We start from the raw sequence: 14,442 nt of genomic DNA on the forward strand, positions 1-14,442 counted from the left end.
GGCAGCATAATTTACATCTCAAACCGGAATAATTTTGCATACTTTTCATTTTAGAATTCTGACAACTTTAAAAAAAAAAGCTTTAATTCTGTGGAGTAAATTATCACCAATCTTGGAAAAAAGTCCAGGAAGTTATTAATGTTCTTTTTATGCATAGTTGCCTGTACAGTTTTGGTGTCTCTACACTCTCAGCTTTATGTGGTGATACATTAACAAAAGTGTCACAGAGCATATGAAATTCAAGCCAACATTGGGAGGTTTGCAGGAACATTTAACACATGGCACGGAACTTTAGTTTTCCCAAGGGAATCGTGCAACCTTTGTTTACTCTTGGACTTTCTTCCCCAGACCAGCTCCTAATCTTTCTGTACAAAAGGAATGTGGCTTTTGCTGTTTGGTTCATTCCCTGGACTGACACGCTCAGTGCTGGAGTAACCTGAAAAGCATGAAGAGTTTAAAAAAAACAAAAATAAAAGAACTGTTAGACGGGGAAAACCTGTGTTCCTGTCTGACATCCCCAAAAGAGGGTCTTTATTTAAAATGAGCTCTGAACACATAAATACTGCTGGTTCTCTAAACCTCCAGTGAGGTCTTGTTTATTCCTTGTTAATACTCTCTGAGATGAACACACTGGAAGCACTTAACCAACAACAGCAACAAACTTCTGCTATATTCAAACAGAAACAAACCACTCGGCTTCTCAATACACACAAGAGAGCAAATTTTCAACATTCTTGAAGGTGTTGGGATTTGAATCATTTTAGAATAAATCCTGCTTCTTCTCCCCCCCCCCAAAAAAAATAAAAATTAAAATACAGTCTTTATTATTAAATTTAGTGTGTGTTTCTTTATAATTTTAATAGCAATTATTTATATCTTAAACATGTAGAAATTAAGTAGATATAAAATAAATAAATCCATCTTATACTTTATTTTTCCAGTAAGATACGGTCTGTGAATATACACAGGGTGGACAAAATAAATCAAACTAAAACTGCATTTAATAATAGAATTCAAATTCATGTTGGTGTGTTACTTGGTCATATCCAGAAAATTCCTGGAAAGATTTCATATTATTTAAGCACAGGAATGAGCAGAGATTCAGCTTTTGGAGGCATCTAGACCCAACTGAGTGCCCCTCAGTCCTGCCAGAGCCATGCTTTCAAAAAAATAGGGGCTGTTCACCTGAAGAAGGGAAGAGAAGGCTCTGGGGAGACCTCAGAGCCTCTTCCAGAGCCTAAAGGTTCTCCAGGAGAACTGGAGAGGGACTGGGGTCAAGGGATGGAGGGACAGGACAAGGGGAAATGCGTTAATCTGAGGCAGGGTAGGTTTGGGCTGGATTTTGGGAAGAAATTTTCCCTGTGAAGGTGGTGAGGCTCTGGCACAGGGTGCCCAGAGCAGCTGTGGCTGCCCCTGGATCCCTGGAAGTGTCCAAGGCCATGCTGGAGCAGCCTGGGACAGTGGGAGGTGTCCCTGCCCACAACAGGGGTGGAATGGGACTGATTTTAAAACCCCTTCCAACCCAAACCGTTCCAGGATTGTTTGTTCTCTCTACCCTTGTGTTCGTATGGAGAAAAGGGCTCCAAAAGAGCAGGAAGAGAACATCCTGCCAGGGTGATTCCCTCATCTCCCACATCCCTGCAGTGCCATTTGCATCCAGCTCAAACCCAAGGATGCCCTGCATGACGTAAGTTCTGCACCTGGGCTGCCCCCGTGCCGGGCAGGACAAAGCCCTTTCCCACAGGCTCCTCCACCCTCTGGAAGCACAGGCTCCCACAGAGCCTGCAAGTGTGAAGGAAAGGGGAAAAAAGCCTTTCTCAATGCTAGGATTTCCTCCCGATGCAAATTTTCCCCGCTGTGCTTGGAGGAGAAAGTATTCGCTTGCACATCCTTCGGGTGTGAGGTCATGTGCATTGAAATCCCCCAAAAATCCCCCAGAGAGGCTTCGGGAAAAAACTCTGGGACCTTTGGAAGGTGCAGAATAACCTCTTTATCAGCGCTGTGCCGCTTTGTGGGGTGCAGGGAATAAAGTTTTTCCACTCCCTGATGTACAGCCGGCAGGAAGATCCCTCTAACCGTGCACACACAATGCACCCTTGCCTTTTCTAATCCTTTTATTCCTGCCACGGCCGGCTCTGAAATTTCCTCAACGGCTGCAAACTTTTTAGGGTTTTATAATGGTAATCAGCGATTTTAGAGGGAATAAATCTCTCCCGGAGCCCATAGCTCTGGATAAAGCTTCCCCAGGAATAAGTCAGGGAGAGCGTCAGCAGTGGAGAGCGCTACATTTCATGTGCTGCCACAGAAATGCTTTCTGGCTGAGGTCTAATATTAATCTATTTTGTCCCTGACATCCAGTAAAACTACAGTGTAGCAAATGCTTTTAAAACATACATATTCAATAGAAGATGCAATAAAGTATTCGGGACTGTTGGTATGAAGAAGGTTCACACACACACACAAATATCTTTGAAACTCCAGTTAATCAAGGTGTCAAAGTAACTAAAGCAGTTTTACAGATTTTATTGAAAATAAATCACTTTATTATATACTGAAATATATATTATTGTTTCCCCGTGGAATTTTAATGTCTGCTTGCCGGCATTTCTTTTTTAAATAGAGTATCTCCTGCCCTCTTTAGTCCAGTTTTTATAACTACATTTAGCAGAAAATCCAGCATTAAAGCCCATCTCCAGCCTGCCTTCTCCTCCTGCCCTATGCAAATAACCCATTATTAGCCATTTGCTGGCAGAAGTGGCTGAGAGGAAACCGAGGAGGAAATGATACAATGGCCCCAGAGCCCCGAATTTCCTCCCTGGCCAGCTGGTTGTGGGATGACCTTACAGCAAACTGGGGAGCTGGAGGTGGCACTGAACCTCAAAAGATTTACACCTTTGTGTGCTCATCCCTCCCAGAGCGGAGCTTCCACGCAGGGATGCACAAAAACCGCACGGAACTCAGCCCGGGGAAGGCTCAGATGAGGGAAAGGAAATATTCGATGTGACCTAATGGACACCCTAATTGATATTTATAGACTTCCAGGGAAACTTTTCACTGGAGGCTTTTTAAGCCCCGTTATTGAGGAGCTGCTTTCTTTCTAAAGATGAGATCTGGCTCGGATCAGTTGTTGTTAGACAATGCATCCCTTTAAATTTCGGTGTTACACAAAGCTACTATTAAGTCATCCTCTGGCTAATTATTTTTTTTCCATCCACACTACACGTTTTCCAACAGCTTATTGATATTAAATAATCTCATTTCTACAAAGTTATTGCGTCTACACCAAAAAACTCCTCCAATCACCTTTTTTTTCCCCAACATTTCTCCCTAAAGTTAAAAGATGTCTAATACAGTCCATGTATACAAAATAAATACTTTCAGCATTTTGGACTGCTTTCTGAACTGCTAAATTTCACCCTGATAAATGCAAATTCAGCAGCACTTCTTTTAAGATTGCTTTTTCTTTTCACCCCAAAACCGGTTTGAAGTGGAAGCATGGTATCTAAAATGGATTTAGAATATTAAAAAATTGCATCTGTGCTCAGGAATTTTATATAGTTGTGTATATTTATGTATTTCTTATTCTACAACAACAAAATTCAATTATGTTTGCTGGTCAAGGGAGAGATGAGGACTCGTCCAGGTCTCTCTCTCCTCCTCTCCTGGTACCTCAGCAGGACAAAAGGGGGACCCAGGTGATTGAAGAGGGCCAACCTTCAGCATCTGCACTCAGGTGCTGAATTCAGAGCTTTTTTTCACCCTGGGACACTTCTAGGTTGTGTTTTATGTTTTAACACTGATCTCTACAGTTCTTTATCAATAAACCCCAGCAACTTTTAATAGAAATCTCAAACTCTTTGGTTTCTATAGTGAAGGCTTTTATCCTCACCTCTTCACCTTTAAGCCATGAATGCGCCAAAAAATATCAAGAATTATCAATTTTCCTTATAAGTGTTTCACTGGGGTTGTTATTCGTCACCAGAAAGTTCTCAAGCATTTTTCATCACAGGATTAAAAGAAAGTACATGTTTTTAAGTAATGTGTACATGGTTTCTTTCCAGCTGATCAGCCCTGATAGCACATCAAACTCAAAGGCTTGGGTCCAGCTATTAAAGGAGAATTTAACAGCAAAAATGTGAGTGTGCATTCCACACTTTAAAAACTGCCGGTAATCAAAATCTAATTAGTATTCTATTTTCCTAGTGGGAAAACTCAGGGAAATGCACACAGACAGACGTGGTGTTAGATATTAAGCCAAAAGATGTCTCCAGAAACCAGCCATTCATCTTCTGCCTTTATTTTTTTTTATTTCTCTCTTCCTTTATCACCAACATCTTGTCTCTCGAAATATAGACATCACTAAATCAAAAACACTTACCTTTTTCCATCATTATAGAATTGCTCAGATTAAATAAGAGCTCTGTGCAGCTCCTCAAATCTCAGCTATGTTTTCAAACCACCAGGGAGGGCTAGTTCTTCCTGCTCACACAATTATCAAATTGTTGCCAATCTGAGCATTCCCTGTATCAATCTCATTATTATTAAGCAGTTGAAATCACCTATGGATCTCATTACCATCACTTGGAAAAAGTCACAAGGTGACAGCTGCAATTTACTGTTAAATTATCATTGAAATAACCTCTTTTTAGAGGTTCTTTAAGTTGCTTCAGTGTATTTCTCATGGTAAAAAGCCGAATTTAATGACCTCAGAACTCTGCTTGGTTTTGTTTGCTTGTTGTGGGATTTTATGGGGTTTTTTTGTTTACTTTGGAATAGCGGGATCATCCATCCTTTGTTTTCCTGGTGGAACTCCTGAAGTTACAGAGTGGCTCACACTGTAAAAGAAAGCGAGGTCAAATAACTAAAGATGAAGTCCTTTTGAAAAGTTAATTAGTCATTGAAAATGCATGAGCATTAAGGGGAGAAAAATAAAAATAACAAAACGAAAAGAAAAGAAAAGAAAAGAAAAGAAAAGAAAAGAAAAGAAAAGAAAAGAAAAGAAAAGAAAAGAAAAGAAAAGAAAAGAAAAGAAAAGAAAAGAAAAGAAAAGAAAAGAAAAGAAAAGAAAAGAAAAGACAGTTTTAGCAGGACTTTCTCTTAGCAACTGCTCAGTTTTCATCATTTCTTCTTATAAAGGTGTCTGTCAGTTTTCCATCTATAAAAATAGTGTTCAACAGAAAAAAGAAACAATTTTTCAATATGAATAAAAAGCATTAAAATTGCCTTCCTCATGTATTCAGGAAGAAAAAAAAAGCCCTGCCAGAACTTGTTTATAAATTACAAGTAAACACAAAAGAGAACAATCCTTGCTGGCGTCTCCCACTCACTTTTCAGTGGATCACTCTGCAAAATATTCTGCTGTTGGGTTGATATTTTTAGAGGGAAACATTTTTGCTCAGTAATGTGGAAATAAAATAACTGCAATCACTTCCTTCGTCTGAGAAAATGACACATAACATTTTATATTTGAAATTCCGTGAAGAAATAAATAAGGGATTTTTTCGTGGTTTATTTTTTTTTTTTTTACCCAAAGCCTTGGAGCTGTGCATTCTATTTTTGGTTTTTTTTCCCCTGGTCTTTGCAGGCTTCTGCTGCATTTTGGAGCTGAACTTAATAGAAGATGCTGCAGAAAGCAGCAGCTACAAGTAGTGACAAAGACTTTTCAAACAAATATGCAAGGGAAGAACAGAGCAAATGAACAAAACAACACTCACAAGTTCAGACTATGATTGCTCTGGATGACTGTAAACTGCCAGAGATTTTCATTCCTCTTACTCCTGAAGTGGTATCAAGTGGGAATTCTTTTTAAAGCTGCCTATAGGATCACCCATTTTTTAGGCATAAATCTGCTGTGCAAATCAGTCATAAAAATGCCAAAATGATCCCCACCAAATTTGTAATTGTTTCCATTTTAAACAGCTTTTAAGGAGTGTTTTGCACCTCTCCCCTTTTTTTATTGAGAAAGGGAAGCTGCAGATTTTTAAGCAAATATTGCAATCTCTGTTTTCTTACCTGAAGTACTGCCTCAGTACCTACACCTTCTAATGACTCAACACCTTCTTGCCACAAACTGCCTGAAATGGGTCTGACCAAAATACAAACGCCACAAATTAATACACAAAACAATGGATTTGCCTGCTTCAGAAATATATCTGCCTAAAATGTGAAATGTCTCTGTCCAGACAGAAACATCTCATTAACAAACCCTTTGTATCTCCTTCTATTTATAACTACTCACAGAACTCCACGTAACAGCTCATAAATGTGGGTCTTGTAATACAAACAGCCATAAATACACAGCACACACAGGATAAAAATGTATGGGTATTAATATTTGTAATAGGAATCAGCTCTATCTTCCAAAGGCGTCCTTTGTAGCTTTCTTGCCTTTTAAATTCAGCTATTATTGAGCACAGTTTGTCTTTGAAATATGTCAGGATTATGCATTATTGAAGTACTGTACTGAGACTGTACATAAAATCAGTCACGTTCAACAAATTTCCATTTTACTTAGGTTTTCTTTTTCATAATTATTCCTCACTTCTATCACAGCCCCATCCTCAAGAGCTCTCTGGCTACGCCACTAAAATTAACCACGTGCTACAGGTTATGTCTCCCAGGGACTTGCCATCAAGAGAAATGGAAGGTAAAGGAAGAAAGCAAAATAAAATACATTTTCTATCATCCCTGTGAATAATAGATGAACCAGGTTACAAAATCAAGCACCGGACAGATGAGCTAGATTTGAAAAAAAAAAACTTTTTTAATTGACCAGATGCATCAGAGTGGTTTATTTCTCAATATACAGCTTTTGAAAGCTGTGGGGAATGGCAAAGCAAGGATTTGAAACCTGTCTCAAAACTTCTGGCATCAATTGGCAATTGCTTGGTGCAAGAAAGAGTTAAGTCTAACAAGCAGAAAAAAAGAAATTAACTAAAGTAAGGCCCTTGTGATACAATGACACTTGCTCTATGCTCTTACAGAGAAAAACACGATGATAAAACACCACAAAGAGGAGTGTTATGAATTTTATTAATGACTAGAAGACAGTGTGCAAAACATCAAAGGTCTGTGGAAAAGATTAATGACCCCGTGTGAGACTGTTTAATTACCTCCAGCTAATTAGATTCTTGACCAAATTTTTAATATCTGCATTCCTTCTAAAGCCTAATTGAGATTCCACATTATTTATCAATCTTTCAAAAAGCCCTTAGTGTGCTGCTTTTTTTAGGCTTTTTTTTTTCCCTTTTGCACTTTGACTCCATTTATGGTCAATTATTAAATAAATAGCAAAGTAACCGTTCTCTCCAAACTGTGTATGTGGAACACTTTCTGCCTGTTTATTTTGACTGCGAGCCTATCACTGGCATCTTTTATACATAATGAAGCACTCGGAGAAATAAACTGACCGACTTCACTGTAAACAGCGGCGATAATATTTTTGTTATCTGGGCTGTGCTCGGGAACTCCTCATGTGGTTTCTGTAAATCAGCCTTTGCTGCTGGCAGTCAGTCCCGACTCCCGCGTTCCTTAGGCTGGGCCCAGGCGCGAGCGTTATCGCGCAAAGAGGAGAGGCCCGTCCTCGCTGTTGGATTATTTCCCCCCTGTTCGTGTAGGAATACTTCAGTCCTACAAACCACCGCTGTTAAATTGCTTTTTATGAGGAGATTCATGTCAGAAGGCAAGGGGCACCTGCAATAATTATTTATTCTTTCAACCCTTTCGGATCTCCCGTTACCCCCAGTTAAGTGACCGCTGTCTGCTCCACACGTGAAGTCTGACCTTGGTTTAAGGCTTTCCACTAAACTTTTACCGGTTGGTTTTGGAGTGTTGGAAAAGGGAAACCATCAGGCAATTTAAGGTCTGCGATGGAGAACATTTTGTGACTTTGGATAATAAAACACTTCCCGGTTCTGTGGAAGCAGAGAATCTCTGCTCTCTTCATTTTGCTTTAGCAATAAACCCAAGTGTCTGATCTGAGACCATTTGCTTCAAAAATGTTCTTGTACATTTTGTTATAATTTAGAAAGACAAAGTGCGCACACACAAAGTGATATCTTTATATTGCATGTATAAAACAAAACACTTTGAGAAAATTTCTTTGCCATTTCATATAGATTTTTTTCCAAATTATCCAGTAGAGTTTAGCCCATAAAATCATACCACATATACAGAAATATAGGGGATATATAAAAAGAAATATATATATTCTCTATTAAATTTGACATGTTTTATGTTATTTATATAAAACATCACTGGCTGGCACAACTATTAAAATACAGAAGATTTTTCCCCCTGATGTAGACACGGGTGTCTGTATGTACAGGAAGATACTGAAAAATTCCACAACATTTAATGTATGCAACCCTAATAAATGTAGAGGGAACAGGACTTGGAGGGAGGGATCACATTTTTCATTATCACGTTTGCAGCAAGCCTTATCCAATGGGATATGAACACCCAGGCATTATCACAAAAAACATAATTTAATAATATAAAAAAGTGCACGCCAAAATGGCAAAGAATACAAATCAATACAAAAGGATAACGAAGGAGGCATGAAAGAGATACCTAATACATTATCTTTAATTTCTTGGGGGTGACGAAATATCTGGTTACACACTAAATCACTCACAGGAATTCTGCAGGAATAAACTTCTTTGGGATGCAGTAGTCAAAGTCACTTGATCTCTCTGATGCAATAAAAAGTTTCAAGTGCCTAAAATCCGTGTATCCAGGTATTTACTGTGTGCTCCAGTTGGTAGAGAACTGCTTCAAACCCATGAAACACTTTGCCCTTATAGGTGTGGGTATTAATAATATAATTTATTTTGTATCAATGCACCATAAATTAGGCTCATGCTTTTATGTTTGTTACTCAGTAAAGAAAGGACTGGGGGGAGGGGAATGGCCCTGTTAAAAAGAGAGCCCACATTTTGCAAAAGTGAGGGCACTTTTCCTCTTTCCCCATGGAAAAAGAGCTGGGGTTTCCTGTCTCACCCTCCAGACCACCCTGATTTTTTTTCACCAGGCAGAGCAGGGTCAGTGTTTCTCTCTACCAGCCTGTACCCACTGTCTGAGGGATTCTCTCTGTGCCTTTTGCATCTGATCCACAGCTCCAGCCCCAAAGGCTTGACAGGTGACGGATGCCCCTGTGTTTTGGCAGGACCATGATGGATATTGGTACTGCAGCAGCTGATCTGGACAGAGAGGGTGGTGATGGGATTAATTCAAACGTCAGTTCAGGCCCAGTTTAACCAAATGCTGTGCAGATGTGCTTTAAACCAAGCATTTGATCTGGTTTTAGAGCCTTCATCAGGCCAGGGAGACCTTCTTTTAGTCCATGGGACAGACCCTGCCCTGCTCCCCACTAGGCATCCTCCAGCTCCAGAGAATTCCCTTCTCCCCCCTGCCACAACACAGGCTGCTCCAGGGAGGTTTAAACAAATCACAGCACACTCAGGCAAACTGAGCAGTTCTGTATGGAAGCACAGAATCACAGAATCACTAATTTTGGAAGAACCCTCTAAGATCATCAAATCCAACTGTTAACAGAGCTCTGCCAAATCCACCCATGCCCCCTAAGCTCTGCCTCTCCACATTTTTTAGCACTCAAATCTCCACTTATTCCATTTATTGCAACTGTATGTATGCTGCTGATGGTGCAAGAATAATTTCAAAACAAACAAACAAACAAACAAAACCCCACACCCGCAAAGCAAAAAGCAAACCAAAAGCTCAGTCCAACTTGACCCAGTACAGAAAACATCTGTGCTGAGGAAGAAAATTCAGGAATTGGTGCAGTATCCAGGAAAGGTAGTGCAAGGCTATAAGGGGAGGGCAGCAGGAGCATTCACTTACTTTAAAAGATAATTTATTAGCCCAGTCTTGCCCCTGTGGCCTTTGAGAGAGTCCATAACAAGCTTGTCTCCTCTGTTCTTCCACCTAGGAAAGACAGACAGAGACCTCCACTGCTATTCCAAAATCTGCATCTCCCAGGGAGGGACACTCAGCCCAGAATTCTGCTCAGAGCAGAATTTCTTCATTTTTCAGTAATATTCACTCTCAATATTATTATCTGAGATGCTTCATTCCATCTTCAACTGGATATTTAAAGTATCAGAACAATGGAAGCTGAGTAATTACACTGAAAGAGCAGAGTAAGACAAATTTTTTTGTTTGGATTTTTGTTCTGCTGAATTTTAAATAATCTGTTTTGTCCTAATCCGCTGAATTAGTGTTTGCCTTTATGCCAATACGTTCTCGTGTATCTGGAACTCTTGCCTAATTTTACATCTTTCTACACCAAGCCTGCCCAAAACCAAGATCACTTCTAACTTAAAGTGCTCCTAAAAATTTGAAGTGCTCTATTAATTTTAAATTGCTCTACATCATGTCTGCTTAGAATCCCAACTGCTTTTTCAGGCAAAAAATATTAAACTATAAAAAGCACATCTGCAACATAACAGCTACCCAGTCTTTTTTAAATTTTATTTTAAACATCAGTTTTCTCTCTTTTTCCTTTATCTTTGTAAGAAAAAAACCCTCTCAGAGAAAAGTAATAGAACGACTCATCACACATTTTATTGTTAGCCTCCCCCTATTGAAAACCTTTTAGGTTTGTCACAGAACTAAATATATTTTATGTCTACCAATTGGTAGCACATAGTCCAGCCCATTAACCCGCTTGACCTCAATAAATTATGATTTCCTGGCAGGAACAGTATCCCTGGAAGACTGACACATCCCCAAATGTGCTCTGAGGGTTAACAATACTCCCCAGGATTTTTACAAGACAGCTCCTGATCCGAGACTTCTGTCTCAGGCAGCTCTTTTCGAAAATGTTCTCAAAGCCTTTGGTGTTTTCAGAGCCCTGACTTTATCCTGAGCAAGGGGAAGAAATGGCATGGTTTCCAGCTGAGCCCATCACGTTATCAGTGGAACAACAAAGCCCTGGTGCTCCACCAGCACAGCTTCCCTGCAGGGCACCTTCGCCTTGGCCCCCGCTGCGGGGTCACCGAGATGTCCCTGTGCTTCCCTTTGCTCACATCAGCTTTCCATGGAGCAATCCTCTCACCTGACCCGCAGGGGTCTGTGCAATCCAGTCCTGGCTGTCTCCCACCACCTCTGTCTTCTCTTTGATGTTTATAAATGGATGCTGTTGAAAGGAATGTGTTGAGCGAGAGACAAAGGATCTCGATTTACTGGGGAGTTAGGGCTGACTCAATATAAAACTGTACTCAGGGTAGTGGTGGACACTGGTGGCCAGACTGATTTTTAGGACACATTTTTAAGCTGAAGGCCTCTCATTTCCTACACTTGCATAGTAACTCCAGCACTAACAAGTGGATTCACTGTCAAAGTCATTTTCCTAGTGCCACTGTATCTGAAGTACTTTATATTAATCTATCAAAAGGTCACTGCTCCTTTAGAGAGTGACCATAAATATACACAAATACAAAAACCCTGCTCTGAGCATGCCATGGATCAAGCTCCTCCAGATCCATATATATTTCCTACTTTGCCATGGAGATATAAAACCCGCTGAGTGATGGGATGAAGCAGCAACCCTTCCCGGCCATGGTGCTTTATCTTGGGAGTAGCCTGGGAGGTGCTGATTATTTACACACAGTCCATCGCAATAAGCTGCTCCTGGGATACTTTCCAAGCAGCAGATTCACACAAAGTTCCTTGACTTTAAATTAGAGCTGAATCTCTACATGCACTCTGTTCTCCAGAGCATCTCTGCTACCAGAGCAGTTGGGCTCCTGCTGGGGACATGGATTTTGTTGGGAGGGGCAGCTCCTCTGTCATCCAGTATTAGAAGGGACATTCCCGACCAACCTAACCAAGGAGTCACCTGCCTGACTTGACCAAATTCCAGTTTCTTTTCTGAAATAGTCCCAGCTGCATCCTCATGAATCTCTGTAGGAGAGCAGGATCAATTACTGATACAAACGAGGCTCCCACCTGGAAAAAGGAAGTGATTTTTCTTTGGTAATATCTTTCATCCATTTAAATAACTTCCTTTTTCCATTATCAATCGTAACTTGTGTTATTGAATGCTGATCCCTATACTACTGGACAATCCATACAAATTCCCAGTGGGTTTGTGTGTCCTGAAGATTTCTTTGATGCTCATTTTTTTGGGGGGGGGCACAACATGATCAGGTGAAATTTTTTCAGTCCTTAACCAGAGACAGGATTCTAAGGGTACTCAAATATCTGTTTGCTCTGCTTAAAAGACCATTTCTGTGGCAAAGGCATCGATGTCTTTGTCTAAAATTAGATTAACAATTAATTATTCACTGGATCAAAGCTTCCCATCAAGGTAGAGGCAGCAGTTTTTTTATGGAATGTAACATCTCATAAAAAGGAGAGCGACTGGATGAGCTTGAAGGTCCAGTCCAACCCCAACGATTCTGGGATTCTGTGATGATTCTATGAAACAGCAATTAGACCAGAAACACTACAACAAATCTACAGCAACAAAACTAGAGGGTGATCTCAGCATCCCTGCTGCCCACAAGGGTGGAGCTCCCTCCTGCAGCACTAAACTGCCTTTCTGCTGGAGAAACAGCTGCTCCTACCTGGAAGCATGACTGAAACATCCTGTGCAACTTTTAGTTAGAACTTACAACCACGCCGAGTATTTCTTCTTCCTTACCTCTCAAGGGAGTTATGGGGAAGTTATATTTTGGGAATATTATGGGAAAGCAATGGGACCTACCCATGGACCCACCTTAGCTCTAAAGCCTCCATCACTACTGGAGTTTTTCCACTGTGAAGCTCTGTATCAGGAAACACTGAAGTCACATTTCCCCTTTACCCAACTGCAAGGTATTTAAAATAGAATGGCTACAGCTGCCAAAACAAACCACCCATCTCTATCCCATCCCCTGGGACAGGTTTCTGCCACTTGAATGTTCTCGGAGTCCAAGTTTCCTGGACAAGCCTTTGGTTCAATAAAATATTAGCTGGATGCAAAACCTGTGGTTATAATGGGTTTTGCTAAGCAGTTTCCTAATAAAGGGCAATGCATGTTGAGCCTTCATAGTAACTCAGATGTGACACAAATAATACAGCAGATAATTACAGTGCCCTTTTGCTCACCTCAAATTTAAACAAAGGTTAAGCTGCCCTTTAGAAAAGTAAATATTTTCTGTAGTCAAATAAGTGTAGACACCTTTAGAAACAAGGATATATTGCCAAACTGAATGGGAAATGGCTACAATAGAATAATTTCAAAATATAAAGGATGCAGAGCTGCTCAACAGAAGCAGCAGCCAGACATCCTGGCATCATGGACAGTCCCTTACCTTACAAAATTCCCAGCCTGGTCTCCACATGTTTTCCAAGAACTGTTGCTTGAAATTTCTGTCTGGTCACAGCAGATAGGAGAGAGAAATATTAAAAATAAGAAAGTGCATAATCTCCTCACCTCCTTAAGTCTGGTAAACAATTTATATCAAATTTCATACAACAGAACAATTCCGTGGACCTTTAAGTAATTAAGAAACAGGCACTGAGGCTTAAAAAATAAACTTCAGGGGAAATCTCCCATAGTGGCCAGGAAATGGCTGGTAGGTTTTATTTAGTTCTCATAGTCCAAGGTTCAGCTGTGAGGGAGATAAGAGCCAGGTGTGTTTTACACATCTAATTTGTTTAGTCTGAAGCTCATTCAAACAACACTTTTCATCTCCGAGTTTGCACCCGACTTCTCAAATCTCAGTCTGGTATGAATGGGTGTCAGATATAGTCAGGGACCCTAAATGAGAGGGAAAAACTCTGGGGATAGGAAATTGTCAATTATTTCTGGTGTGCCTGGTTTTGGGGGCTGGAGGGTGGTCAGGCATTCTTCTGGTGGCTGTGTTGAGATGGAATCATAGACTCACTGAGTTTGGAAAAGACCTCCAGGACCATTAAGTCCAGCCTTCAGCTGATCATCACCACTTGCAGTAACCCAAAAATCCCCTATCTACTCATGTTTTGGATATTTTCAGGGATGGTGGCTCCAGCAGATGGTACAGATGACCAGCAAAAGTCAGTGTTGTCCAGTGAATCCTCTCATACTAAAGGCAAAACCACCCAGAAGGTCTCATCCAGGGATTTGAGCACAAGCAACCTCTCTCTGCTGAACAGCCCAGTGAAAAGCTGATAAATGCCCAAATATATCTGATTTTCTACTTTAAGATGAGCAAGCCATGAGTCCCCTTTTGGGTGGGGGAAGTGGCTGAGGGTGTGCAGGAAGCTGGGGGCTACAGAAAGCTCTGCTGGGAGGAGATTCATCCTCCAGGGATCCATGGGATGAGGCTCCAGGGCTGCAGATATGCAGCCAAGACTTCACATTGGCAGGGGTAGGTAGAGGCCCTGTAAAGTGGATAAAGATGTTAAAAGCTTTGGTTCTTAGCATTTTTGACCTTCAACCACCACTGGCAATAA

This window comes from Cinclus cinclus, chromosome 9 (assembly GCF_963662255.1).
Source record: "Cinclus cinclus chromosome 9, bCinCin1.1, whole genome shotgun sequence".
In the NCBI taxonomy this organism is placed as follows: domain Eukaryota; kingdom Metazoa; phylum Chordata; class Aves; order Passeriformes; family Cinclidae; genus Cinclus; species Cinclus cinclus.